Source organism: Pipistrellus hanaki, assembly GCF_964339955.1.
Source record: "Pipistrellus hanaki genome assembly, chromosome: 1".
NCBI lineage: Eukaryota > Metazoa > Chordata > Mammalia > Chiroptera > Vespertilionidae > Pipistrellus > Pipistrellus hanaki.
This window is the reverse complement of record NC_140503.1, coordinates 156475376-156502468: the sequence shown is the minus strand read 5'-3', so window position 1 is coordinate 156502468 and position 27093 is coordinate 156475376. Positions and strand designations below refer to the sequence as shown.

The following is a 27093-nucleotide window of genomic DNA, read 5'->3' as shown; positions in this document are numbered from 1 at the left end:
TCTGGAGCCACTTCTAAGGATCATACATGGTGAAAGATAGGGAATAGCATGCCTACAACCAGTAGTGTGCTGGAGCTGGCTCACACAGCTGATTGTGATCTTCCCAGTCTGTAATCAGTAACATCATATAAGTAACTTGCAATTGGCCTTGGTGGGAATATTTACACCACAGAAATTGGCAAAGTCAGATGTTGTTCTCCCAGAGAGTCAGTTTTTAAATATTTATACCTCTTTTGAAAAATTGGCTATTAATGTAAGAAAAATAGTGAAGTTGTTTAAACCCTTAAATGATCATAAGGTAAAGTTTAAGACTCTCAGTTAGAAGGAGAAAAAGGAAAAGCACATATGATTTTGAGGTCTGCTTAATATGTATATATACATGGCCATCAAGGTTCACGAAAAATGTAATGGCAGGATTTATTCCCACCCTGAAGGGATCTCTAAAAATTTCTAGGTTAGTCACTGGTTCCTCGAGGGAAACATTTCTTCTGATTTTCAAAACAATATTGCATACTCGGGTACAAATTACATTTTTCAAAGATGACAGTCGTAAGTGGTTCTTGTTTCTCATTTCTCCTGTTATAATAGTTCTGTTGGATTTCCTCTACAAATTAGATTAGCACTTTAACTAAACAACAATGACTTTTTTTTTTTTTCAGGCTAGTGTGCTGAATGTGTGGAGCAGCTATTAAATAGCTAGAAAGTACCTCAATAGTACATCACTAACCTTCTCTTCCAGGGCACCTGTCTAGACCTAGGTCTGTGTTAAAATGTCTAACCCCATGTGCCCCCCTCCCCACCCCCACCCCCTGCCCCACAACAACTCCATCTGTCCGGTCTTTCTCCTTTTTCTCCAAAAGGCTAGTGTGGTTTGTATTCATTCTTTTCATAATAAATCATCTCTAAGGCTTAATATCCAACGGTGAAATATATTTCAAAAGTTGTTAACCAGAGCAGGCAGGATACAAGAGATAATTATGTCTAAATAACGTTTTGGTCAGATTAAGATTAAGATACCCATTATTTAAGACCATACTCTCCCATAGAGGATAAAACACAGTTCTTCAAGCCTATTCCAGTGTTGGGAAAAACAAAATACTGTAGATTATTTAATGGGGATTCTCATTTTATCCTCAAGAAAATTATAGGCATTACAGGAGAATCCAGTCTCTCAACATATAATTGGTGCTCAAAAATGTTTGCAGAAAGACAGGAGTATTTTTTCTGTAGTAGAAGAGTGCCATTGTACCCAGCCCTAAGTCAAATATTTGAGCAAGCAAGGGAATAAATGTCCCTTTCATTTAAAAATTATTTTGGAAATGTTGGATTAATTTACTAAATAGCATGTAAATCTTGCATATTCATTCACTTAGTTTGAGTAACTTCAATTCTCATTTAGGCAGAAAATATTTCACATGTGTTGATTTAATTACCATTTTAAGGTCACTGAAACAGAATACAAAGTGACAAAAAAAGTATAAAGGAAGTAAGGGGAGAAATGTGGTAACTTTATTTACCATAAAAAAGATAAAAGGAGTGAGAAAAACAGAGACGAAGGGCTCCCATTTATCTGACAGTGGTCGCACAGCCTCTCATGGATGAAGAAGGATTAACACTGATAACTCTCAAGTCCACATATAATCCAGTTATTAAGAGGCTTCCTGCTTTTTACTTTTATGCTAAGAAAACAAAGGTCAGTTACCTAGAATCAAATTAACTTATAAAAGTTGCCAAACACAGTTCCTCACTGAATCTGGAAACAGCAATGCGTCACTTCTTTCTTATTATTTCAAATATATTTTTCCTACATGTATTGTGCTGTATTTGGCACTTATACTTTTATGTTTGCTATGGTATCTCTCCTATAAATTTCATTCATCAAAATACACATAGGAGAAACAATCATCACATATATTGGGAAGGGCCGAGTGAATGAAAGAAGACAAGAAGTGCAATGTAGAAGTTGGAATTTGAGACGGCCAAAAAGGATGAGTATGCATAATAGAAGTAGCAACTGAGGGAGAGCACACACATTTCAGAGGCTACAATGCTTAGGGATGGCTCAGGCTGTGAATCAGAAGTCTTTGACTAATATTACTAATATAGTAGTTTAGACTAAGGAAAATTAAGTAGTGTCTTGAAGAGGTTAATGATGTGTTATGATGTAGAAACATTTTATTGAGCACTTACTAAGCTCTACGTATTCTTATGTCCTAGGATTTCTTATATATTATTTAAAACCCACGATAACTCTATGGGGTAATCCTCATTTAACTCACATTTCATAGTTGATAAAACAGGAGCTCAGAATATTTCATTTGCCCAAAGTCAATAACTAATAATAAAGTTGACTTCAAAATCTTTCTGTTTGGGAAGGGCTAGGATAGAAATGAAATGCACAGGATAGGAATGGCAGCATCAAAGACCAGCTGGCAGTACATGAGATATATGGAGCTTTGGAAATGTTGAAAACAAGAAAGTGGGAGAAAAATCACATCTTTTGATAAATCATTTATTTTTCTTAATTTAAAAATGATTCAGTAAAGTTATTATGCGGCAATCTATCAATTTAGTGAATTTGTTCTCAAGTTCCAAATTCAAGTTAATGGATAATTCCCATTGTAGCATTAATCCAATAATTACTATAAATTAGGACTTAAATCTCCAGAACGTCATATTCATATCTAACCAGATTATTACAGTGATTTAGAGAATTTTAGCAAGTTGCGAGAAAAGTTAATTGAGAGTAAAATAGACTTATACCAACAGAGCTATAATGGTTAGAATATATATTAATTTAAAAAATGAGCCTAGTGATTATAGAAGCACTTTTTAAAACAAACTCTCCATGTTTTTGAATATTAAGATGAAGCATGTTTTATTTTAATTTTACTTATTTTTTAAAAATGTTTTTTAATTTTTTTTTATTTTTAGAGTGAGAGGAAGGTAGAGGAAGAGAGAAACATCTACGTGAGACATATTGATTGTGATGCTTAACCAACTGAGCCACACCGGCCAGGACAGTGCATGTTTACTTTTGCTGAGAGCCTCTGTTTGGGTCACCAGGGGATGTGGCTGGCCTGAAAGACACCACAGGCCCCTCACTCAGGCTGCCCCACGCCCCAAGGGAACCCCACCCTGATCCAGGACACCCTTAAGGACAAACCAGCCGGCCCCCACCCATGCACCAGGCCTCTATCCTATCTAATAAAAGAGTAATATGCAGATTGACTATCACTCCAATACACAATATGGCTGCCCCCATGTGGTCAAAGTTCCTGCCCCCATGTGGACGCAAGATGATCACCACAAGATGGCCAGCAGGGGAGGGCAGGTGGGAGGGACCAGGCCTGCAAGGGAGGGCAGTTGGAGGTGATCAACCATGCAGGGGAGGGCATATATGGGTGACCAGGCTGGCAGAGGAGCAATTAGACATCAGTCAGGCTGGCATGGGAGTGGTTAGGGAGTGATTAGGCTGGTAGGCAGAAGCAGATAGGGGCAATCAGGAAGGCAGGCAGGTGAGCAGTTGGGAGCCAGCAGTCCTCGATTGTGAGAAGGTTTTATTTATCTTCTACAATTAAAACTTCGTAGCCTGGAGCGGAGCCAAACCTCCTGCTTGCTCCATGGCTGCAGCCATTTCTGTTAGGATTTGTTTACCTTCTATAATTGAAACTTTGTAGCCTTGAGTGGAGGCCTGGGCCAGCCAGGGTGTGTGGAATGCTTGGCTTCCTCCATTACCAGGGAAACCCAAGCCTCCCCCCTGGTAGTCATCTTGGTTGGGTTTATTTGTATAGTCACTCTGATTGGCTGGTGGGCGTGTCTTGTGGGTGTAGTGGAGTGATGGTTATTTTGCATATTATTTTTTTATTAGGTAGGATAAAAGGGTAATATGCTAATTAGACCATGTACACAGCACATCATTTAAGACGTCCTTCCTGACAAAGCTGGGGGCATGGCTAGCCTGCAAACTGCCCACAGCCCCTCACCCCAGATGGCCCTGCCCTCCAGTGGGGACCCTCCATCCCGATCTGGGGCCTCCTTCTGGGCAGGCCAGTTGGCCCTCCCTGCCACCATGCACCAGTCCTCTATCATATAATAAAAGGGTAATATGAAAATTTATCCTAAAAGCAGAACGACCGCTGGACCAGTCACTATGAGGCACACTGACCCCTCTTGGTCCCTTATCCCGGCTGGCAGGCTCTGATCGCCTGATGGCCACCCATGGTGTGGGTGGGGCTGGAGAGCGGGCAAGAACAGTCAACCCCTCGGTCCTTTCCCCTGGCTCTCAGGCACCAATCACCCGACAATGAACAGGGAACCAGGGCTGGGTGGTGGCGGGGGCAGGGCTGGCTGTGAGCAGCTGGGGAAGATGGCCCTGATAGCACATGCATGAGTTTCATGTGCGGGGCCTCTAGTCAATCATAAAATAATAGCATCCTGCCTAGAGCCAGCAGCCACTCAATGCTAGACAGAATTAACTCATTCTTTGACCTTTGGTTGTAGTTGAGTGTTAGAATCTGTAGAAAGATAGGAATAAAAACAGAGGCAAAAGACAAAAAGATAGTTTTCCTCTTCCTTCTTCAGAATGACTCCCTGACAGTTGGATAAGATTTGCTCTGGCAGGTCTGTGCCCTGGTAACACAATAATAAATTGCATCCATTCTTGGAGGAGGAGCAGAATGCCAATCTCCTGCCTCCTCACTCATTTCCTATCAGCCCTGCACAGAGTGGCAGGAAAAATGACTGAGCAACCCCTTTCTCGGTTGTTCTTTATTCCTTCCTTAGTGAGACAGACCTTTGTGTACCTCCTGTCCTCGTCACCAGTAATGACGAACTGTGCCATCGTCACTGTAATGCAATCTGGGATCCTAATCAGACTGGTTAATATTTGCTGACACGTTTCATAAAGAAAAACAAAACCCCAATCTGCCTTTCTGATCTTAGCAGTGGCTCACTCTTAGGTGGAGCTCTCCGGTCCATAATGAATAATGTCCACAGTTGAGCCAGGCCAGGCAGAGTGTTTTCAGAGATGATTCTGAGAGCTTAACCTGCCCGAGGAGAATTGCATTCCAGGAAATTCTTGCTTAAATTAGTAGAAAAGAGATAAACAGCCTGACTTATCTTGGAGCTCAGAGCTGTTTTTGTCTTTCTGCCTCACAGCAAATAATTATCAGGTATTTTTTTAATACTAAAAAAACCCTTTGAATATACCATTCATCTTTCACAAAATTCGTTGATCACTTTCTATGTACCAGGTAAGATCATGAATAATTGTATTTTATACAACTTCTGTTTTTGTTTATTCTTCTGGTGTTCTCTATATTGATCTTTAGATTCCTTTTAGAATATTTATTTTGATTAGATTATTCCTTCCTTAACACAATAATAAATTGCTATTGATAGAGTAATTCATATTTTAATGCAACCTATTCTTAATTATAGATCCCTTTCATGATTTAATATAGCACTAGTCACTTCCATTATTGCCTAGAATTTTTATTTCCCTTGGTTTGCTTGTTTTCATAGCGTTGAGAGTTTTTTTTGTTTTTGTTTTTGTATACTATGAATAACAGCCTTTTACTTGATATGTCTTTTGAAAATATTTTCTCCTAGTCTGTGGCTTGTCTTCAAATTCTTTTGACAGCCAAAGTTTTAAATTTTAATGAAGTCAAGCTTATTGATTCTTTACTTGATGGATTATGTCTTTGGTGTTGTATCTAAAAGATCCTTGTCATACTACAGGTCATCTAGGCTTTCTTCTATCTTATCTTCTTGGAGTTTAATAGTTTTGCATTTTATATTTAGGTCTTTATTGCATTTTTTAAATATATTTTATTGATTTTTTACAGAGAGGAAGAGAGAGGGATAGAGAGTTAGAAACATCGATGAGAAAGAATCATCGATCAGCAGCCTCCTGCACACCCCCCACTGGGAATGTGCCCGCAACCAAGGTACATGCCCTTGACCGGAATTGAACCTGGGACCTTCTAGTCCGCAGACTGACGCTCTATCCACTGAGCCAAATTGGTTTCGGCTTTATTGCATTCTTAACTAAATTTTGTGAAATGTTTAAGGTCAGCGTCTAATTTTTTTTTTTTTTTTTTTTTTTTTTTGGCATGTGGATGTCCAGTTGTTCCAGCACTATTTTTTGAAAAGACTATCTTTGCTTCCTTGCATTGCCTTTGCTCTTTTGTCAAGTACTGTTGACTGTACTTATGTGGGCCTATTTCCAGACTCTGATCACATATAAAATTCCCACTGATCTATTGTAGCTTTATAATAAGTCTTGAACTCTTGAACTTGAGTAACATCAATTGTCCAACTTTGTTTCCCTTTTAATATCATGTTGGCTGGAATCTGTTGATACCCACAGAATAACTTGCTGGGGTTTTTTTGGTATTGTACTGTGTCTATAGATAAAATTGGGATGAACTTTGAGTCTTGAGAATATTGACAATGTTGAGTCTTCCTATCCATGAATATGGAATATCTCTCATTTATTTAGTTTTTTTTTATGTAGTCTGTAACTGACTCAAATGTCATGTGACAAATGACTATATGTAGGCACTGTTACAAGTCACATTTTCCAAATATGGAAACCAAGAACACAAAAGTTAACTAACTTGCTCCAGATTACACAGTTAGTATGTGTCCAAACTTAAATTTGAACCCAACTTTTGTGGTCCCAGAATCTACTGTAACTAGTTTGGCTCAGTGGATAGAGCATTGGCCTGAGAACTGAAAGGTCCCGGGTTTGATTCTGGTCAAGGGCCTCCCAGTAGGGGGTGTGCAAGAGGCAGCTGATCGATGTTTCTGACTCTGTCCCTCTCTTTTCCTGTCTGTAAAAAAATCAATAAAATACATTTAAAAAAACAACAACAAGATACCACAGTCAAGAATATGGGTTGCCATAGAATTGAGGGGTAGGTTATAGAAGCAGGGCATAGAAGAGAACTGCCACTGGGATACATTAACTCTAATGACCCCACACTATTCTGAAACCCCAGTAACAGTTAAAGTCTTCAGATTCAATATCTTGGGAGAGAGGCCCAGTTGGCCCTTGCCTAGGTGAGGACAGGACACCTTGACTGAGAATTCTACTAAGGCTGCACACTGAGGGGAAGAATCAGTTTTCCAAGAGGAGATAAAAGTGCTGTTGTAAAAGGAAGAGAATGAAAATGGAAAGGGTGGGCAACAAAAACAATGCCCATTACATAAAGCATGAAGAAAATATGTTTTTTCTGTATTGATTAAGGTATTACATATGTGTCCTTATTTTTATTCATATTTCAAAAAATTCATAATGGCAACTGTGTGAAAAATCCCTTAACTGCCTTAAGAATATGTTCTCAGTGGACTCCTTTATTTGGAAGACGTGTCCCTACTTCTTTCCTCCTTCCTATACCCTACCCCCCAAGGCCACTATGGAGAGCCCATGTTTCCCACTTGAGTTGGCTCACAGCATGCTCAAATTGCTCATCATGTAGCTATTGATTCCTACCTATCTCTGATTTGCCTCACAATCCAACTTCCTAGAAAGGTAATCTACATTCCCTATACCCCTTCTTTCCTGCACAGTCACTCCCAAATCTATCATCATCTTGCTTCTTCCTCTGTCCTTCCTGCCATTCTACTAACTGCCTTTGCTATAGTCATTGATGATTGGATTTTGCCAAAACAAATGAAGTCATGCATTGCATAACGGCGTTTTAGTCAACAATGAACCACATATACAACAGTAAGTCCATAAGATTATAATGGAGCTGAAAAGTTCCTACTGCTTGGTCATAGCCATCAAAATGTCATAGTACAATGCATGACTCACGTGTTTGTGGTAATGGTGTAAACAAACCTACTGTGCTATCAGTTGTATAAAAGGATAGTACATTAATTCTGTACACTTACACTACATATAATGATAAATGACTATGTTAATGTTTTACGTGTTTACTATGCTATACTTTAAATAGTTACATTAGAGTGTACTCTTTTACTTATTAAAAAAGGTTACTGTAAAATGGTATGCGATTTTATGCTGGCAGGAGCCTTACACATCTTGTGTTTATTGCATCTCTTGATTGCATCATTTTCTTTCACGATTGATTTATACTTGTGTTGTATTGTTCATCATGGCTCCTAAATGTACAAAATTCACTGCTAATGTTGCCAGTTAGTGGATAAATTGAGTATTTAACCTGGAAATGAAATTAACAGTGATTAGGACTATGGAGATGGAAAATCAGTGATGGTTATTGCTTGTCTGTCAAACATGTCCTTTTTCACCATAGCTTTAGAAAGAGAACAAAGTGATACAGGCTGTTAAAGGATCTACTTCATTGAAGGTAACAAGAATAATAGAAATTCAAGAAGGGCCTATATGAGATATGAAGAAACTTCTGGATTGAAGACCAGACACAAAAGTTTATCTCTCTTAGCACCATGATGATCATCGTCAAAGCAAAAGTTTGTTTACAATGTTAAAAGACTGCACTCAATTATGGTGTTAAATTTACTGCTAGCTCTGGGTGATTTAAATTATTCCCAGAATTGCTATTCATTACATAAAGTGAAAGTGAGTGTTGAGTACCCAAGTGCTGATGTGAAGGCAGCTGAAGAATTTTAGAAAACTCTAGGTAAGTTGATTATGGAGGAAAATTACTTGCCAGAGCAAATATTCAATATGGATGAAACCTCTCTATTCTGGAAATGGATGCCTGGAAGGGCTTCCACCCATAACAAGACCAAGTCAGTGCTAGGTTTCAAGGCATTTAAAAACAGATTAAGTCTTTCGTGGGGGCAATGTTGCAGGCTACAAATGGAAAACCTTGTGATCTGACACCGGGAGAACCCCATTAAGCAAGTATTTTACAGAAGCAATAAGTAGTCCTGGGTAACTCAGCTCCTTTTCCAAGATGCCCTCCTCAATGGCTTTGACAGTGAAATGGAGAAGAACTGTTTGGTGAACAACTTACCTTTCAATATTTTGCTTATTGTTGATAATACTTCCGGAAATCCTCTTTTTTTTTTTTTTTTTTGGTGATCTTGATCCCAACGTCAAAGTGGTTTTTCTCCCTCCAGATACTACCTATTTGAACCAATGGATCAAGGAGCTATATCCACTTTTAAGGACTACAACATGAGGAGGACTTTTGCCAAGGCTGTGGTTGCAACCCAGGAGAACACCCAGAGGACTCTGATGGAATTGTGGAAAGACTACAATATCAATGACTGCCTCAGGAACCTTGCTAAGGCTTTGGGTGACGTTGCCAAGGAGTGCGGAAATGGTTACTGGAAGATACTCAAGAGGTTTGCTATAACTACAAAGGATTTGCAGAGAATGAAGGGTTTGCAAAAATCAACAAGGCTGTGTTTAAGATGGCAAACAACTTTAACCTAGGGGTGGATGAGGTTGAAGTTGATGAGCTCCTACAGGTGGTTTCTGAGTATGTGACTAATGAGGAGCTGCTAGAACTGGAATAAGAATGCATAACTGAAGAAGAGGCAGGAGAAGCTAAAGAAGAACTCCCTCCAAGAAAATTTATATTAGTGCATGTCATGTCCTAGGTCTTTGCATTCACTCACTGAGTCATCCAGAGCAACTTCCAGGCCTGCAAGCTCTGTTCATAGCAAGTGTCCTGTCTTTTATACTGTATTGTTACTGTAACTTTTTTATGATTAGATATGCTTAGGTAAACAGATATTTACCATTTTGTTACAATTACCTACTGTACCCATACAGTAGTATATAGACTACAGCATTGAGTAGTCTAGGTGTGTAATAGGCTATACCAGAAGCTTATGTAAATATTCTCTGTAATGTTCTAGAACAGTGGCTGGCAAACTCATTAGTCAATAGAGCCAAATATCAACAGAACACCATTGAAATTTCTTTTGAGAGCAGAAAACCAACTTCTGTGCATGGGCCACGAAGTTTTAATCGCACTGTATGTGCATGCCCGCAGGTGGCATTTTGTGGAAGAGCCACACTTAAGGGGCCAAAGAGCCCCATGTGGCTCGCAAGCCACAGTTTGCTGACCACTGTTCTATAACAATAAAATCATCCTATTTCTCAGACCATATCCCCATTGTGAAGTGATACTAGTACAAAGTACATGATTATAAACACTTTCCTCTTCTCATATTTGTTGACTTTTTCTCCAGCATTTGACATTTTGAGCACTCTCTTTGGGGAAGTTCTCTTATCTCTGATGTGCTCTCACTTGGTTTTCCTCTTTTCTCAACAAAAGTCTCCTCCTTATTGCCTTACTTTGGTTCTTTTTCCTCAGATCACTTCCTAAACATTGGCATTTTTCAGACTTGTTCCTCTCACTTTATAGTCATCCTGGGGAATACAACTGTACGTGGTGAATGTGAAATCCATCTCCAGCCAGAACTGTCTATCAGTCTTCAAAATAGCAGCTTCCCGCTTATGTGTTAGTGATACCTCACATTAAATATGTCCAAAAACTCACCCACTTTCCTCTAAACGTGTCCTTTCTTCGTAATCTCAGAGCCTGTCACCTCCATACATTCACATAAGCCAGAAACCTCAAAGCCACTTTTTCCTCTCTTCTAATTCCTAATACCTAACTAACTACCAAGTCTTATATACCTTTCCTTTTTATTTTTTATCTTTTATTTTTGTTAATCCTCACCTGAGGATATTTTTCCATTGATCTTTTAGAGAGTGGAAGAGAGAAGGAAAGGCAGAGAGAAACATTGATGTGAGAGAAACACATTAATTGGTTGCCTTCTGTACGTGCCTCAACCAGGGCCCGGGCCAGGGAAAAGCCTGCAACCAAGGTACGTGCCTTTGATCAGAACCAAATCCGGGACCCTTTGGTCCACAGGCCAAGGCTCTATCCACTGAGTCAATCCGGCTAGGGCTACATCTTTCTTTTTTAATATATCCATCTACCACCTCCTCTCTAGTCTTCCTATTGCTGATATAATATGGGTACTTACCATTTCTTGCCATAATTATTTCAAGAACTTTCTATATAATCTCTCTGCCTCCAATCTGTACCTTCTTCAACTCTCCACACTGCTGTTGGAGGCTTTTCTAAAATGCAAATATGATCATGGAACACTCAGAATCAAAATCCTTCAGCAACACCCACAGATTTCCTGAGGAAGCTCAAATTCCTGAGCTTGGCACACAAGCTTTTTGTGATGAGGCTCCTGTTACCTCTTAAGCCTCCAAACATTTTTGGATCCCCATTGCCTCTCAATCTAACCACTGAGAAGGACCTGTGGCTGCTCCACCTTCATCCAGGATGCTTCCTGTTCCTTGAATGCCTTCTGTACTGGTTATATACTGTTCCCTAAAATTCAGGCCCGTCCGGAACATATGAGCTTACCTGTCTGTCTGAGCTTACCTGCCAATAGGGTCTTTGTAGATATAATCAAGTGCAGATTGAGTTAGGGTGGGCCCTACATTCAATATGACTGGTATAAGAAGAGAAAAATTTAGACATAGACACAGACAGGGGGAAAGGTCCTGTGAAGACAGAAGCAGAGACTGGAGTGACATCTACAAGCCAATTAACACCAAGGGTTGCTGGCAGCCATCCAAAGCTAGGAGAAGGACATGGACCAGATTCTCCCTCAGAACCACTGGGAGAAACCAACCCTGCCAACACCTTGATCTTAAACTTTCAGCCTATAGAACAATGAGAAAGTAAATTATTGTTGTGGTAAGCCACTCAGTTTGTGTATTTTGTTATGGCAGATCTAGGAAACTAATGTACTCCCCCCCCCCTTCTCTCTCTTTCTCTCTCTCTTTTTAATATATTTCATTGATTTTTTTACAGAGAGGAAGAGAGAGGGATAGAGAGTTAGAAACATCGATGAGAGAGAATCATCGATCAGCTGCCTCTTGCACACCCCCTACTGGGTTGTGCCCACAACCAAGGTACATGCCCTTGACCAGAATCAAACCTGGGACCTTTCAGTCTGCAGACTGACGCTCTATCCACTGAGCCAAATGGGTTTCGGCTACCCTGCCTCTCTTTATTCCCTTGCTAACCTCAATTCAGCTCAGCATCTCCTCTGGGAAACCTTCCTTATGCTTTTCCACTCACATGCCTTGCCTTTCCTAACCTCTAATTCAGATGCCTCTTGCATTCTGACTGCATATCTCTATTATAATGCATTGCAATGCTGTCATCATTGTTTTTTTTTTCTTAGATGGTAAGCTTCAAGAGAGTAGAATGAGTGCCTACCTGACAACCCCAGTATCCTGCACAAAAATGGCAAGAAATAAAAAAAAAAAGATGTGCACTTAACATTTGGTAAATGTTAACATGCCTCAAAAGGAGTGTGATTTTTATTTCCTTCAAATGCAGTACTGAAAATCATCAAGTAGAGTGGATATAAGTTAATGGGAAAATAAGATCTCACATTAGACCAATAATGTGCAAAGCATTGCCAACAAAATTACTTTAACATAAAAGATGTTTCCATTACTGAAGTTCATTTTATTCACTAGCAATGAAGAGAATTGTGTTCATGTTATTTCAAATCTTGAACTGTTTGCTTTGTATTTTTTTACTGCTTTGACTAGCAGTTTATAACAGAAGTAAATATTATATGAATCTATTAGTAATAAAATATACCATATAAAATAACTGGAAGTCAGGAAAGCTTACATCATGGCTTGTTAACCTGACCATGGAGCAGCTGTGATTTCTCACTTGCTTTAGTGGTCTGAATCCTTTATACACCCACAGGTTTACAAGAGCTCATTAAAAAAGGATCAATCCTAAGTGTGTAGAATGTTAGCCTGAGAAGACACTTGACAGAAGTATCAGCACTTTACTCACTAGAAATGATTTCCTTGCGGCCTGAAGCGGCTTAGAGGGCTGGTTCCATGTTGTTATCATGGGAATTATGAATCAGTCTCAGAGTTTATGTTAAAGTCCTCCAAGTCCTTGGAAATTCACCCAATAAAGATATAACAAGCTGGACTTGTTTACTTTTAAGAATTCATTAGCCGAAACCGGTTTGGCTCAGTGGTGGAGAGTCGGTCTGCGGACAGAAAGGTCCCAGGTTCGATTCCCGTCAAGGGCATGTACCTTGGTTGCGGGCACATCCCCAGTGGGGGGTGTGCAAGAGGCAGCTGGTCGATGTTGCTCTCTCATCGACGTTTCTAGCTCTCTATCTCTCTCCCTTCCTCTCTGTAAAAAATCAATAAAATATATTTTTTTTAAAAAAAGAATTCATTAATCTGATTCTTTGCCACACATGCAACTATATTATCCTCAGATGGTAAAGGGGGATCTTTTTTCTAATAGTGATAAGAACATCATCTACATATGTTCAGACTAGCTAAGGACTTTGGTGTTTTGATTATAAAACTCATGCTTAAATGAAGGCTATGAGACGAGATTAAAGCAGGACCACCACAGTAATTATTTTTCTTAGTCACTCAACTCTTATGCAACTAAATGAAGGACCTGAAGTACTATACATGCAACATATTATTTTTTGGCTATCCCAAATTGTTAAGGATATACTAAAGCCAGGCCTATGGTAGTTTCCAGAGAACCACAAAAATGAGCATGGCTCAATCCTTGCCTTCAGCATCTGGCATCTTTGGGGGAGAAAGACAATTTCAGTGCCAGAGATTTTAACAGAGACGCAGGAGAAAGACTCATTCCACTTGTGCAATCTGGGAAGCCTTCCTTACAGAGACAGTAAAGATGTGGTACAATACTGGGAAGGAAAAAGCATCAGGAACGGTGTGTAAGTAATCTCAGATATTGGTACATGCAAGGTGGGCTTCAGGAACAGCTCCAAGCTTAATGAGGGGTCAGGGGGAAGGAGAGACTGTAAAGCATCAGGCCTGAGAAGTGGAAATAACATTCTTATATACATGACATTTTAACATGGATATTTACTCATTAATTTATTCATCAAACATTTGAGTAGTTGCCATGTCTGAGACACTGAGAATATCATGGTGAATATACTAGTCCTCACCATCAGGAAGTTTCTATTTAGGACAATGGTTCTCAACCTGAGGGTCGCCTAAGACCATCAGAAAACACAGATATTTACATTATAATTCATAACAGTAGCAAAATTATAGTTATGAAGTAGCAAGGAAAATAATTTTATGGTTGGGGGTCAGCACAACATGAGGAACTGTGTTAAAGGGTCAAGGCATTAGAAAGGTTGAGAACCACTGATCTAGGGGGTGAGGCAGAGTCATAAAGGAATGATTAGAAGACAAGGTGGCGAGCCCCTTGGAGAGTGAGGTGCAGGCTTTATGAGAGCGCACTGTTGATGCATCCAAGAGCGGGGTCACCCAGAGCCTCTGAGTGGAAGTGAAGCAAAGCTGCGACGAGAAGGACCCCTCCCCTTGAGGAAGGTTCTGGAAAGCTGTGCAGAGCAGGATGACCCCGTCGGGGCTGAGGCCTGAAGGATGAATAGTTAGCCATGTGGAATGAGACCATGAAGACAAGGGGAACAGAATAAGCAGAGGAAGGAGAATGAAAACAACACATTCGAGTACACACTAGCCATTCAGGATGACCACGTCCCTTACCTTCTGCAAACACTTGTTTGCAGGAGAGGCTGTATGAGCATGGTGGTAAGAGTGTGCTTCTGGGGTCAGAGTTGGACTCAAACCCAGCTGGTCACTTAGAGCTGTGCAGCCTCAGGTAAATTACTTAATTCCTTACTTCCTGGAACTAATAACACTTATAACACAGTGATGAACATAGCATCAACCTCATAGGGTTGCAGTGAATTCTTGGAAAATAGCTTGGCACATAGAGTTAGCCACAGCAGTATGTTAGTGATAGTGGTAGCCGAATTACTTGGGCTTTCTCACTAATACAAACTTACCACTAGGTGTATTCTCTACTCAAGAACACTGCCCATTCCCTAGTGTCTTTTCCTCACCCACCCACTCCGTAATCACAGAATAAACGGGATCCTGGTCCATAATTTGACATTTTAATTCTGGAAATGTGTTGGAAATCTCAGACCTCACTGCAAAAAACAACAACACAAAAACAAAAACAAACACACACAAAAAACAAACAAACAAAAACCACTCAGTTCTCTACTGTTATCCATCACTTTTTATTTTCACAAATGTCCTTATGTTTCTTACTATGTCCTTTTTCTATAAGTATTCCTAAAAGAAATTACTAATGGCCCACCTGTACATAAACTGAAATTGACACTGGTGGGGAAAGTATATAAAGTAAATCAGTGTAATTATGCTAAGTGAAATAAGTCAGAGAAATACAAATGCCATATGATTCCACATATATGTGAAATCTAAAAACAGAAACAAGCTCAGATTCAGAGAACAAACTGATGGTTGCCAGAGGGGACAGGGTGGGGGCATTAGGTGACAAAGATGAAGGGATTAATTACAAATTGGTAGTTACAGTATAGTCAGGAGATGTAAAGTAAAGCATAGGGAATATATAATACATAGTCAATAATATTGTAATAATTATGTATGGTGCCAGGTGGGTATTAGAGTTACAGGGGGAATTGCTTCATAAGTTACATAAATATCTAAACATTATCCTTTGTACACCCAAAACTAATATAATATTGAATATCATTTATAATTAAATCACAGAAAAAATAATAAAAATAAATTTTAAAAATAAAGTAAATCTGTCTACCCAAGAAGAATGGTGGATGAACTGGTGTTTAGGAGAGAATCACCAGGGACAAATAGCTTGTTAGAATGTCCAGTCTTTGTCTAAATCTACAATCCACTGCTCCAGCTGCTTCATTTATCTTCAGTGGAGAAAGAAGGCATACATGAGTTTTTCACTTAGATTAATCACTTTTTAGTTTGACTTCATCAGCTGCTTATAGCCTCAACTCTATCCCTTTTTCTTAGGCAGAACACATATTTTTGCTTATCTTTTTGACATTTTCTTTTCCTCTCAATCACACTAATTTTTTTTAATAGAAGGAGTATATTTTCCTCATGTATACAGGGTGTGCCAAAAAATGTATAGACACTTTTTCCCTCCCCGACAGCTCAATTGATCTTTCTTTCTTTTCAGATTTAACCCATTGGAATGAACAATTTTTCAAAGTGTGCACACATTTTTTGGGACACTTTATCTTTACATAAAAATTAAAGAGGACGGGATGCTCAAGTAGTTACATTCTCTGAATCTTTTAACAAGCGCTGTTAAAGGGAAGAGAAGTCAGAGGGAGCACCCATTTACAAAATATGAAAATGTTCATTTCAAAAGCCCACCTTGCTTCAACGAAACTGTGGTTTTTGCTGATCATCTTGTTAAGGCTGTGCAGATGATAGTGTCAGGCGAGTGATGCTCATTATAGCCACTGCAATGATGTCCCCCAAATCTGTACTCAGCTGTTTGATTTTCTTTTTCTCTGTCTGGGGTTTGCATCAGAACAGCTTTGATATTTTCCTTTCAGCCAAACTCACCTTTTATGGGTGCTTTCCTGTATCCTGTCATTATCACATCAGATATACTTTCTTTTTATCTGTGTATCCACCCCATATTCAAAAGCTATAGTTCTTCTGTCTTTATTCTTCATGTTTTAAAAATGAGACTCCATTTTCAATATACTTCCATTTCATCTGTACATCTCCTTTTTAAACATCAATTTCCCATTTTTTCTTTTATTCCTTTGTTATTTGTTCCAGGAACTTTTTGACTTTTGAAATGATTAGGAAACAAAAATATCACCAAATACTGAGATGGAAGATAAGTGCTTTCTCTTATGTTAAATACAATAAGTACCTTAGATACAATACAGACACACACACACAGACACACACACATACACACACACACCACAACACACACAATCCCAACTGTTAATCTCACAAAGATTTGGAAGATAGAACCACAAAAATACTTATAAAATAAATTTAAAAAAATTTTTCTCTAGTCTCAGTTTCTTAAAGAATTAAGTATTGAATTTAATGGGAAATTGAACTACGTGCAGTAAACACTTATTTAGAATTCCTATGTATTGGGCATTGTGCTAAGTTTTTTTTTGGGAGGGGGGCTATATAATATGAAGATAAATAAAAGCTGGTTGATATACTCCAAAATTGGTCATTTAGAAAAAATTTAAAAATATATAGTATTTTTACTGATTTCAGAGAGAATGGGAGAGGGAGAGAGAGTGAAACATCAATGGTGAGAGAGAATCATTGATAAGATGCCTCCTGCATGCCCCCTACTGGGGATGGAGCCCAAACCTGGGCATGTGCCCTGATCAGGAATTGAACGGTGACTCCTAGTTCATAGTTCAAGGCTCAACTATTGAGCCACAGTAGCTGGGCCAAAATTGAACATTTTAGGGAACTTTCACCCCTGAAAACAATTCTCATACTAGACACATACAGAAAAGTGCTCTGAGAGTCCAAGAGGGTAAATATGCAGTGAACACTAGAGGGACTTTAAGTGGCTTTTCAGAGATAAAGGTTTTAAAAATATAAACATATAATTTTAATTCTTTCAGCTATTGAAATTTTAGGACTACAGGTTATTAGAGGTTAGTTTGCTGTGGCTAATCCATCTAAAGTAACCAAATTAGGCTGGGTGCTATTTCCTAGTGCAGGGTAAAAATTTGAGTTGTGTTTTTAAAAGCTGAGCCTTTGCAAGTGGTAAGAATGCCTTCTTTTTTACAGCAGCGTAATGTTCCATTGTGTAGATGTATCACACTGGAGAGCATTATGCTAAGTGAAATAAGTCAGTCCGTGAAAGCAAAATACCACACGATCTCACTCACTGTGGGATATAAAGAACATTATAAACTGATGAACAAAAATAGATACAGAGACAAAGAAGCATCGAACAGACTGCAGAGGGAAGACATGGGGGTGGGGGCGGTAAGAGATCAACTGAAGGACTTGTATGCATGCATATAAGCATAACCAATGAACAGAGACACTGAGGCGAGTGAGGGCATGTGCCAGGAGGTAGGGGGGAGGTCAATGGGGGGAAAAGGAGACATATGTACTACTATGTGTAATACTTTAAACAAAACAAAAAAAAACTGAGCCTTTGTGGCAGAGGGGAGAGCCCAATCAAAGGTTCAAAGACAGGAGATTACTTAAAGAGAGAGAGCTGGGAGTGGGGTGTGAGTGGGGTGTGGGGTGGGATACTCATTGGGAAACATGTTTCTAGACCCAAGTCTATTATGAATAGACTTCAATGTCAGGTTCAGAAATTGAATTTTATTGCATAAAAGTGATGAAGGACTTTATTAACTGAAACATAGAATGAAAGAGTACAAATGTATGTTTAGAAGCATTTTTTTAAATACTAAGAAAACTATACTAAATTCTAAAGTTAAGAGAGATTACTTGGCTGCTCCCATGATAATTTTGATTTTTACCAATTGCTACAAATACAGAAGAAAATCTGTTCTGGTTTCTGTGTTGAGCCGGCAAGCTTATATCACACGATGACAAAAGAGTTTATAACTTTCTTTGGACATTCCCACACATTTTTTGTTTGTTTGTTTGTTTGTTTTGTTAATACTCACCCAAGGATATTTTTGCATTGATTTTTAGAGAGAAGAAGAGAGAGGAAAAGATACAGAGAAACTTCAACATGAGAGAAACACATTGATTGGCTGCCTCCCGCAGGAGCCCTGACCAGGGTCCAAGCCTGGGAGGAGCCTGTGATCAAGGTACATGCCCTTGACTGGAATCAAACTTTGGTCTGCAGACCGACACTCTATCCACCGAGCCAAACCAGTGAGAGCCCACATGTTTTGATTCATCACTTAAACACTTGGAATAATGTGTCATCAAATTTTAGAGCCACAAGACCATGAACCTTCCCCTTGCTTTGGGTAATTTCCCACAGAGTAACTGAAGGTACCCCTAGCCTTTCGCCTTTCCACTGTGTCCTTCACTGCAAACATTTTCAAGGTGGCCAGTTTGAGATGAAACACAAGATGTGATCCTGGAAGGGAGGTTGTTTTTTTCTTTTCCTCTTTGAAAAGCAAACTGGCTGTTACCTGGATCCAAGCAGAGATGCTCAGCCTCTTAGATAAAATATTTAAAAATAACCAGCGTGACACAAGTAGATTTGGTGATTGTTCTATGGTGTCTTGGTCACTTAGTCATCAGAGAGTGAAAAGGGGGGCGTACAAACCCATGTTCTTGTAAGTTCCTTTTCCCTTAACGGATGATTTTCTGGGTCCGCCAAGCTTTCCCTGTCACCTTTGGGACCGAGCTTGAGCACTAATCCCAGGTAACTGATACATCCCACAGGAGAGCAGAGGGAAGCAGATGAGCAAGTTCCTATCCCGTGTACCTTGCTATCCTTCAGCTGTGGACTAGATGGGAAAAATATGTTTTTCCACACGGGGAAGCCTCATGGGAGTTACAAAAAAAATAATAATAAGGGTTCTGTCAGAACAGTATGGAGATCTAAAACCGGAGTGGAAATACATTTTACCCTTTAAAGGTCAGGAGATGTTATTATGCAGCAAATCGAGCCCATTATTTATCTTTTAAAAAGGCAACATCACACGCATCCAAAACTTACAAGGTCTGGGTTACAATTTAAAATGAGAATTTCAACAATATGAATAATAACTCCTATTTAAAAATTATTTTTATGGATTTCAGAGGGGAAGAGAGAGATACAGAGAGATACAGTAGTAACATCAATGATGAGAGAGAATCATCCATCGGCTGCCTCTTGCATGCACCCTACCAGGGATTGAACCTGTAGCCCTGGGCATGTGCCCTGACAGCGAATTGAACAGAGACCTCATGGTTCATAGGATGACCCTCGACTAGTAAGCCACAGCTGCTGGGCAATGGCTCCTATTTTTAACGGGTTATGTATAAAATATTGCACTGAGTGCTGTCTCTTCGTTACTCTCCACAGCAAGCCAGAAAGGAGGCATACTGTAATGATCTCAATTTTAAAATGAGGAAACTGAATTTCATTCCTTATCCACCTTGAATGCCTGGCACTGTTTTCACCGTCGATCCCCTCTCCTCTTCTGCTGATTTTTCTTTCTGCTTTTGGTTGGTCCCTGTGTATCCTTAGATCAAATTTATTTATTTTCTGATCCCTACATACGGGTTTTACCAGGCATTCTCCTCTTGGGCTTTCTCCTTTCCTGTCCTTGGAGATCTCTTGTCCCCACATTCCCGTCCTGCTCCATGTTGTAACTGAAGGCCCCATGTCTGACCTGGGTACCGTGCCAAGATCCCAAACTCAGTGTCCAGGCCAAGATTCAACCTCATTCTGCCAAAACGAACTTTCCCTCCTGACATCCCACTTCTGCTCATGGCACCAACACTCTGCCAGTCGAGTCTGACTTAAAATCCTGGGGTTGGTTTGACAGCTCTGGCTCCCTTGCCCCTATAATCATGCAGTCACCAATTCCTGTCACATCTCTGCCAGAAATATTTGCAATTTCCTTTTCAATAACCGGGACTCAAATGACAATACCTCTTACATTTATGTAGCTCTTTAAAACATAAAAAGATCCTGCAAATACCATCTCTCTATATAAAACCCTAATATGCAAATAGACTGAATTGCAGAAAAACCGAACAAGCAAACAACTGGTCGCTATGATGTGCGCTGACCACCAGGGTGTGTGTGTGCAGAACATGGTGGGCTTTGGTAGAAGGCGGCAGAGCACAGAACATGGCAGCTGTCAGCTGCGGTGAGGTGGTGGAGCAGGTGAGTGGGGGCACCAGACCAAGGTGGGGCGCTGGTCACTGTCATCAGAGCGAACCTCTAGTGGTTACTGAAAATTCTTTGCTCCCAGGCACTGTGGTCCCGCCCTCCGCTTGCACCCACTGCTAGTGCCCAATGCTGGCCCTGATCACCCCTCAGGGCTTCTCTGCCTCCCCCTGCTTCTGAGGATCAATCAGGGCTGGCAGCTGCCTCTTTTCACCTACTGTGGGTGACAGCCTCGCTCACATCTGCAGCTGGTGCTGAAGCTGCTGCCGCTCGCACCTGCCGCAGGTGCCCAGCCCCGATCCTGATCACCTGGTGCCATCAGCGGGTGTGAGCAGTGGCTGCTGGCCCTAATCGCCCCTGAGGGTTTCTCCACCTCTCCTTACTCCTTAGGGGCAATTGGGGCAGCAGCTGCCACTTGCACCCACTGATGCCACCGGCCCGTTCACACCTGGTGTTGGTGCCAGCCCCATTCACTCTGCACCATCAGTGGGTACGATTGGGATGGCACCATCAGTGAGTGGGAGCATCGATGGTGGCGGGAGCGGGGCTGCCAGCAGATGAGAACCGGGGGGGGGGAGGGGGGGAGGGAGGCTGCGGCGGGAGGGTCTGGAAAGGGGCACAGAGGATGGGCTGAGACCCACCCCTGTGCCCACTGCAGCCTCTCGGACCATAGCTCGTTTCAAGGTGCACGAGTTCGTGCACTGGGCCTCTAGTCTATCTACAATATATATATATATATATATATAAAAGCCCAGCGACCCTTAGGCGGAACAACCAGAATAACCAGGAGCTATGATGCACACTGACCACCAGGGGGCAGGTGCTCAGTGCAGGAGCTGCCCCCTGGTGATCAGTGCGCTCCCTCAGCAGGAGCCCCGCTCAGCCAGAAGCCAGGCTCACGGCTGGTGAGCACAGTGGCAGTGGCAGGAGCGTCTCTCACCTCTGTGGCAGCGCTAAGGAGCAGTGAGCCAAGCAGTAAGGAGTGAGCAGACAGGCAGTTAGGAGTGAGAGGTCTTGGATTGTGAGAGGGATGTCAGACTGCCAGTTTATGCCTGGTTGGGCCTAAACTGGCAGTCAGACATCCCACAAGGGGTCCTGGATTGTGAGAGGGTGCAGGCCAGGCTCAGGGCCCTCACCCCCACAACTCCCCTGTGCATGAATTTTGTGCATCGGGTCTCTAGTTTCTTATAATTTCCACATTAACCTCATCGACACAAAGACTGAGGCTTTAGAAACTTAAGTGATTCATCCCAGTTTAGAAGCAGAATTAGGACGTGATCCCAGGGTTTCTGACTCCTGTCTTCCACGTGCAATATTCCACCAACTGCCTTTTCCAAGTCATGCTGGAGCTGGCACGGTGCTCTGGGCACGGTCTACTTTGCTCCAATACTGCTCATAAGATCCCCGATAGGCACTGTTTCATAATCACTGTCAAACTGACTTTGTTTTAAAACACAGATCTGATCACATCCCTGTCAGCTCCAGATCCTTCAGTGGCTTCCTTTCCACAATGAAAATTTTCCAATTACTTAGCCTGGCTCTGAAGACCTCCTCCAGTTTGGCTTCTACAGTTTTGGAACATTGCTCCCCACAACACTCCGAAACTCCAGCCAAAGTGCACTGTCCTCACTCAGTTGTGTCCCAAACATTTGCCTGCATTCCTCTGCTCCGCCTTTGAAAGTGCCATCTGTGCTTTCTTCCTTTCATTAATTAATTTCAAAACATTAATATAGCAAAAAGTGTGTTGGGAACTGGGCTAGATCTGGGGAAAATCAGTGAATAAGGACAGAAAGGATCCATTTCTCAAAGAGCTTAGGATCTACTGGATTCTTAACGGCCAGGAAGAAAGGCCACACTCTGCACAATAAGCCTTCCCTGTAGAAAGAGAAACTCCCTTCTCTCAACAGCCACAGCACAGTGAGAAACCTCCGTTGCAGAAGTCATCAGAACATGACTGAATTATAGTTACTGAGTCACATGTCTTATCTCGCACCCTAGGTTGTAATATCCATTTTTGGTAGAGAGTCTAAATATTTCAATATTTAGCCCTCACAGTTCTCTGTACCATACCTCTCATATAATAAGACCTCAATAAATAATATTGAAATAAACAATTTCTCTCAGAGTCTGTGAATATGAGATTGAGGTGAGAGAGAGAGAGAAGCATGTTTCTATCCCCCCACCCCCTTTCACCCACAGAGAGTGGAGGACAAAGGGAGCACATACTACACACACACACACACACACACACACCCACACACCAGATGGTTAACGTAACATTATTTTAGACAACGGAACTCTCAGCTTATATTCAGGGTCCCCTGATATTTGCCTCCGTCCATTTGAAGAGTTTCAAGGTCAAAACTAGCCCAAGATTTCTGGACATCAGAGTACAAATCTGTTCAATTTGCACATTTTTTCTGTGTCAATAAACAGGGAATAGAATTAGCATATTCTCCATATGGCCTGCTTTTCTGACCCCAGAACCAGGAGGATGCTAAACTCTGGACCATGAATCTAGGCTAGGTTGATTTTTTTTTAAGAATTAAGAAAATTTATGAACAGTTATATTTACTCTTTTTGTTATACAGTTGTATGAGTTTGACAAATGCATGGTTGTAGAATCACACAACCACGATAACAGAACAATCCAATTACCCCCAAAGAAATTCCTTTTGACTATTCTTTTGCAGTCATACTCTTCCCCACTCTTAACCAGTCATCTGCTTTTCACCTGTAGTTTTACTTTTTCTGGAATGTCCTATAAATATGGAAGTGCACAGTTGTTCAGCCTGCTTCTTTATTTAGTATAATGTATAATGTATGTGAGAGTCATATGAGAGTATTTTTGTATGTGTCAATAGCATATTCCTTTTTCTAGCTGGGTAGTATTCCATGCATAAATGTGCCATTGTTTATTCATCTCCTATTTGAGGAACATCGGGAGTATTTCCTGTTTTTGGCCATTATGATTAAAGCTGCCATACATAGGTTTTTGTGCTACCATAGGTTTCTATTTTATTCAGGCAAACAGAAGTGGAATTGCCAGGATATCTGGTAAGTGAATTTTTAACTTTATAAGAAACTACCAAAATATTTTCCATGATGGCTATTCCATTTTGTATCCCTACTACTAATATATGAGAACTCCAGTTGCTTCATATCCTTGCCAACACTTGATATTGTCAGTTTAAAAAAACAAACAAAAAAAAACTACTTTTTTTGGTTTTGTTTTGTTTTTGTTTTTTGACATTCTAGATATGCAGTGTGGGATAGAATTTTGAAACTTTATTTTTCAGAACCATTTCCATTCCCATATTAAGCCCACTCCACACTTCCTCCTCCTGTTTTTTTTTTTTTTTTTTTTTTTTTTTTTTCCAACCACTTGGGTCTTTGTATTATCTTTCCCACTAGATTACAGAGTCATTCGTGATAAGGAAAGAAATCTTTGCCATCTTTGTATGTATAGATACATTGCCATCCCACCCCAAGTGCAGAAATTTGTAACAGGCAAATAATACACTTAACTGGAATAAATGCTTCTGCACTTGACACTAATGCATCCAAAACGTAATAGAGCATTGCCTAGTTGTATCAATTGTTGAGTATCAAATGAATTTTAATAAAACTATGTACTTTCCTCATTTTCAGGGATATTTCCATTTTTATTTGCTTTTGTGGCTATTTATTTAAATTGTAGATTTTTCGGTTCTTGCTTTACTAAGGAGTAAATTATAAAAATAGTTTGGATGTTGAAAAATTTGAGTTCCAGATTTTTTTGTGCTTATATGAAAGATAATATTTTTTCTTATTAGTACTTGAGTAAGAGATTATAACTTATTTATTTTAAAAATTAGAATACTAACTTGTATTTTTTATTGAGCTATAAATAACATAATATTTATTAGTTTCAGGTATACAACAGTGATTTATTTGATAGTTATAATATACTCCAAAATGATCTCAACAGTAAGTATAATTAACATTTGTAACCACACAGAGTTGCACATTATTTTTATACTATAGGCACAGTACATGAAAATTCATGCACTGGAGGGGGTTCCTTCAGCCCAGCCTGCTCCCTCTCACAGTCCGGGACCCCTCAGGGGTGGGAGGCGACCCAGCGATCAGGAGAAGGTGATGCCCCATCACACCTGTTGCTGCCACTGCTGGCATTGCAAGCCTCGGCCAGCCCTGGTTACCTGGGCCTTCGGCGGCCCTCGGTGGCTAGGCAGCTGCCATCTGAGGCTTGCCTGCACCTCGGGCATTGGCTGGGCAGTCGCCATTCGAGGCTTACCAGTGCGTTGGGCCAGCCCTGGGCGGTTGGGAGGCAAAGGGGACTGGGGGACTCTGGAGGCAGGCACAAGGAATGACCGTGTGCCTGCCGTCCCAGCGGGGCTGAGGGGACTGGGAGCCACCAACTTGTGGCTGTGGGCACTGCTATCTTTGATGACGTGGCAGTCAATTAACACCTTCCCTCTTTATTAGATAGGATCATGAGAACTTTTAAGATCTACTTTCTTAGCAACTTTCAAATATACAATAGAATATTATGAACTATATTAACCATGCTGTACATTACACTGCCAGGACTTATTTTATATTTGGAAGTTTGTACCTTTCAACCCTCTTCACCCATTTTGCACCCCAAACATTCTGGTAATCACCAATCTGGTTCTCTATATCTATGAGCTTTTTTTTTTTTAGATTCTATTAATACATGTAAATGAGATCATGCAGTGTTTGTCTTTCTTTACCTGATTTATTTTTTTTCAGCATAATTCGCTCAAGGCCTATCACTGTTGTCACAAATGGCAATACTTCCTTCTTTTTTTGTGGCTGAATAATATTCCAATATATTTATTAATTTATTTATTAATTCATACATTTTATTTATTAATTCATACATTGATAGACACTTAGGATGCTACAGTAAATCATGCTGTAGTGCATATGGGAATGTAGGTATCTTTTTGAGTTAGTGTTTTTGTGTCCTTCAGATTAATGCCCAGAAATAGACTTACTGAATCATATAGTAGTTCTATTAAAAATTTCTTGAAGAACCTCCATGCTATTTCCATAGTAGATGCACCAATTTATATTTATAACAACCAGGGTACCCTTCACATGCTTGTCAACACTTGTTAGCTCCCTCCCTCTCTCCTTCTCTCTCTCTCTCTCTTTCTCTCTCTCTCTCTCCCTCTCTGTCTCTCCCTCTCTGTCTCTCTCTCTCTTTTGATAATAGCCATTCCAATAGGTATGAAATGGTATCTCATTATGGTTTTGATTTTCATTTCCCTTATGACTAGTGCAATTGAAGACATTTTCATGTACCTTCTGGCCACCTGTATGTCTTCTTTGGAAAAATGTCTATTCAGTTCTTCTGACCAGTTTTAAAACGGAATTATTTGTGTGTTTTTTTTGCCACTTACTTGCATTTCAATATGCTATTTAGGTAAGAGACCGGAAGTTAGAATTACAGGGGGACCCTCCTGTAAACATCATTTATCAAGTGAGCTGGGGCAAAAAAGAGGCTGAGCGTCACTGATAAAGACTCAGAGAATAAATGAAAGGAGTTCTTGAAGCTCTGTCAGCCAACCTCCCAGCATTGCAGGACTTCTGGCTACAACAGCTGGTTGCTCAGCCCTGGAAGCTCACCAATACATACAGGACCACTGCATACATCCTCGTAGGCAAGAGTCTCAAAACGAAATAAACAAAAGAAACACTGGGAAGGTAGCTGCTTTCTAACTGAGCTTTTGCTTTTCTCTAACATCATATGAACCTTCTGTAGCACCTACAGAAATCTAAAAATGGAGTTTGGGATCTATTGTGGTAGAAAATATGTTCATCGCTACAACACCCAGCCCTGAGCTGAGTTAATCTGATTAATTTTTATATCTCAAGATGATATATATATTTTGAAGAGATGAGTTAAGTGGCTTAAATTACATGAATCTTGGAACTTTCCAAAATAGATATTTCTTCTGAGTTTTTAGTTATGAAATGTAAGTGAACAGACAACTGAAAGTTGTGTACAGAAAACCTGTATAAATCTATAGAAGAAAATGTCTTAAACATAACCGATAGGCAGACTGGATTCCGAGTCCTGTGGCAGAAAGGAATCTTGCAGAATTCCAAAACAAGGGACTTTCTGGCCTTAGACATTTCTCTTTCTATTGGCTAGTTTTTGTGGTGATTTTGTACTAGGTGTCAATTTAGCTCAGGTGGAAACCCATTCCCAAAACCACCCTTAGATGGTTCTTCATTATAGTTTGCTATCAGGGAAATTTGTGTGAGATGTGGAAGGCAGAGGAAGAAGCCGTGTTACTAGGCTCAGAGGGGTAGTGTGGTGCAGCAGGTGCTGTGTGCTACCAGCTCACCTTGGTGATGTCAAATG

General features: G+C 40.3%; 1 protein-coding gene across 1 annotated transcript in view; it reads right to left on the bottom strand.

Moving 5' to 3' along the window:
* The window catches only part of GPRIN3 (GPRIN family member 3), a 73528-nt gene that overhangs the window by 29314 nt on the left and 17121 nt on the right, over positions 1-27093 (bottom strand). The gene's annotated exons all lie outside the window — the stretch shown is intronic.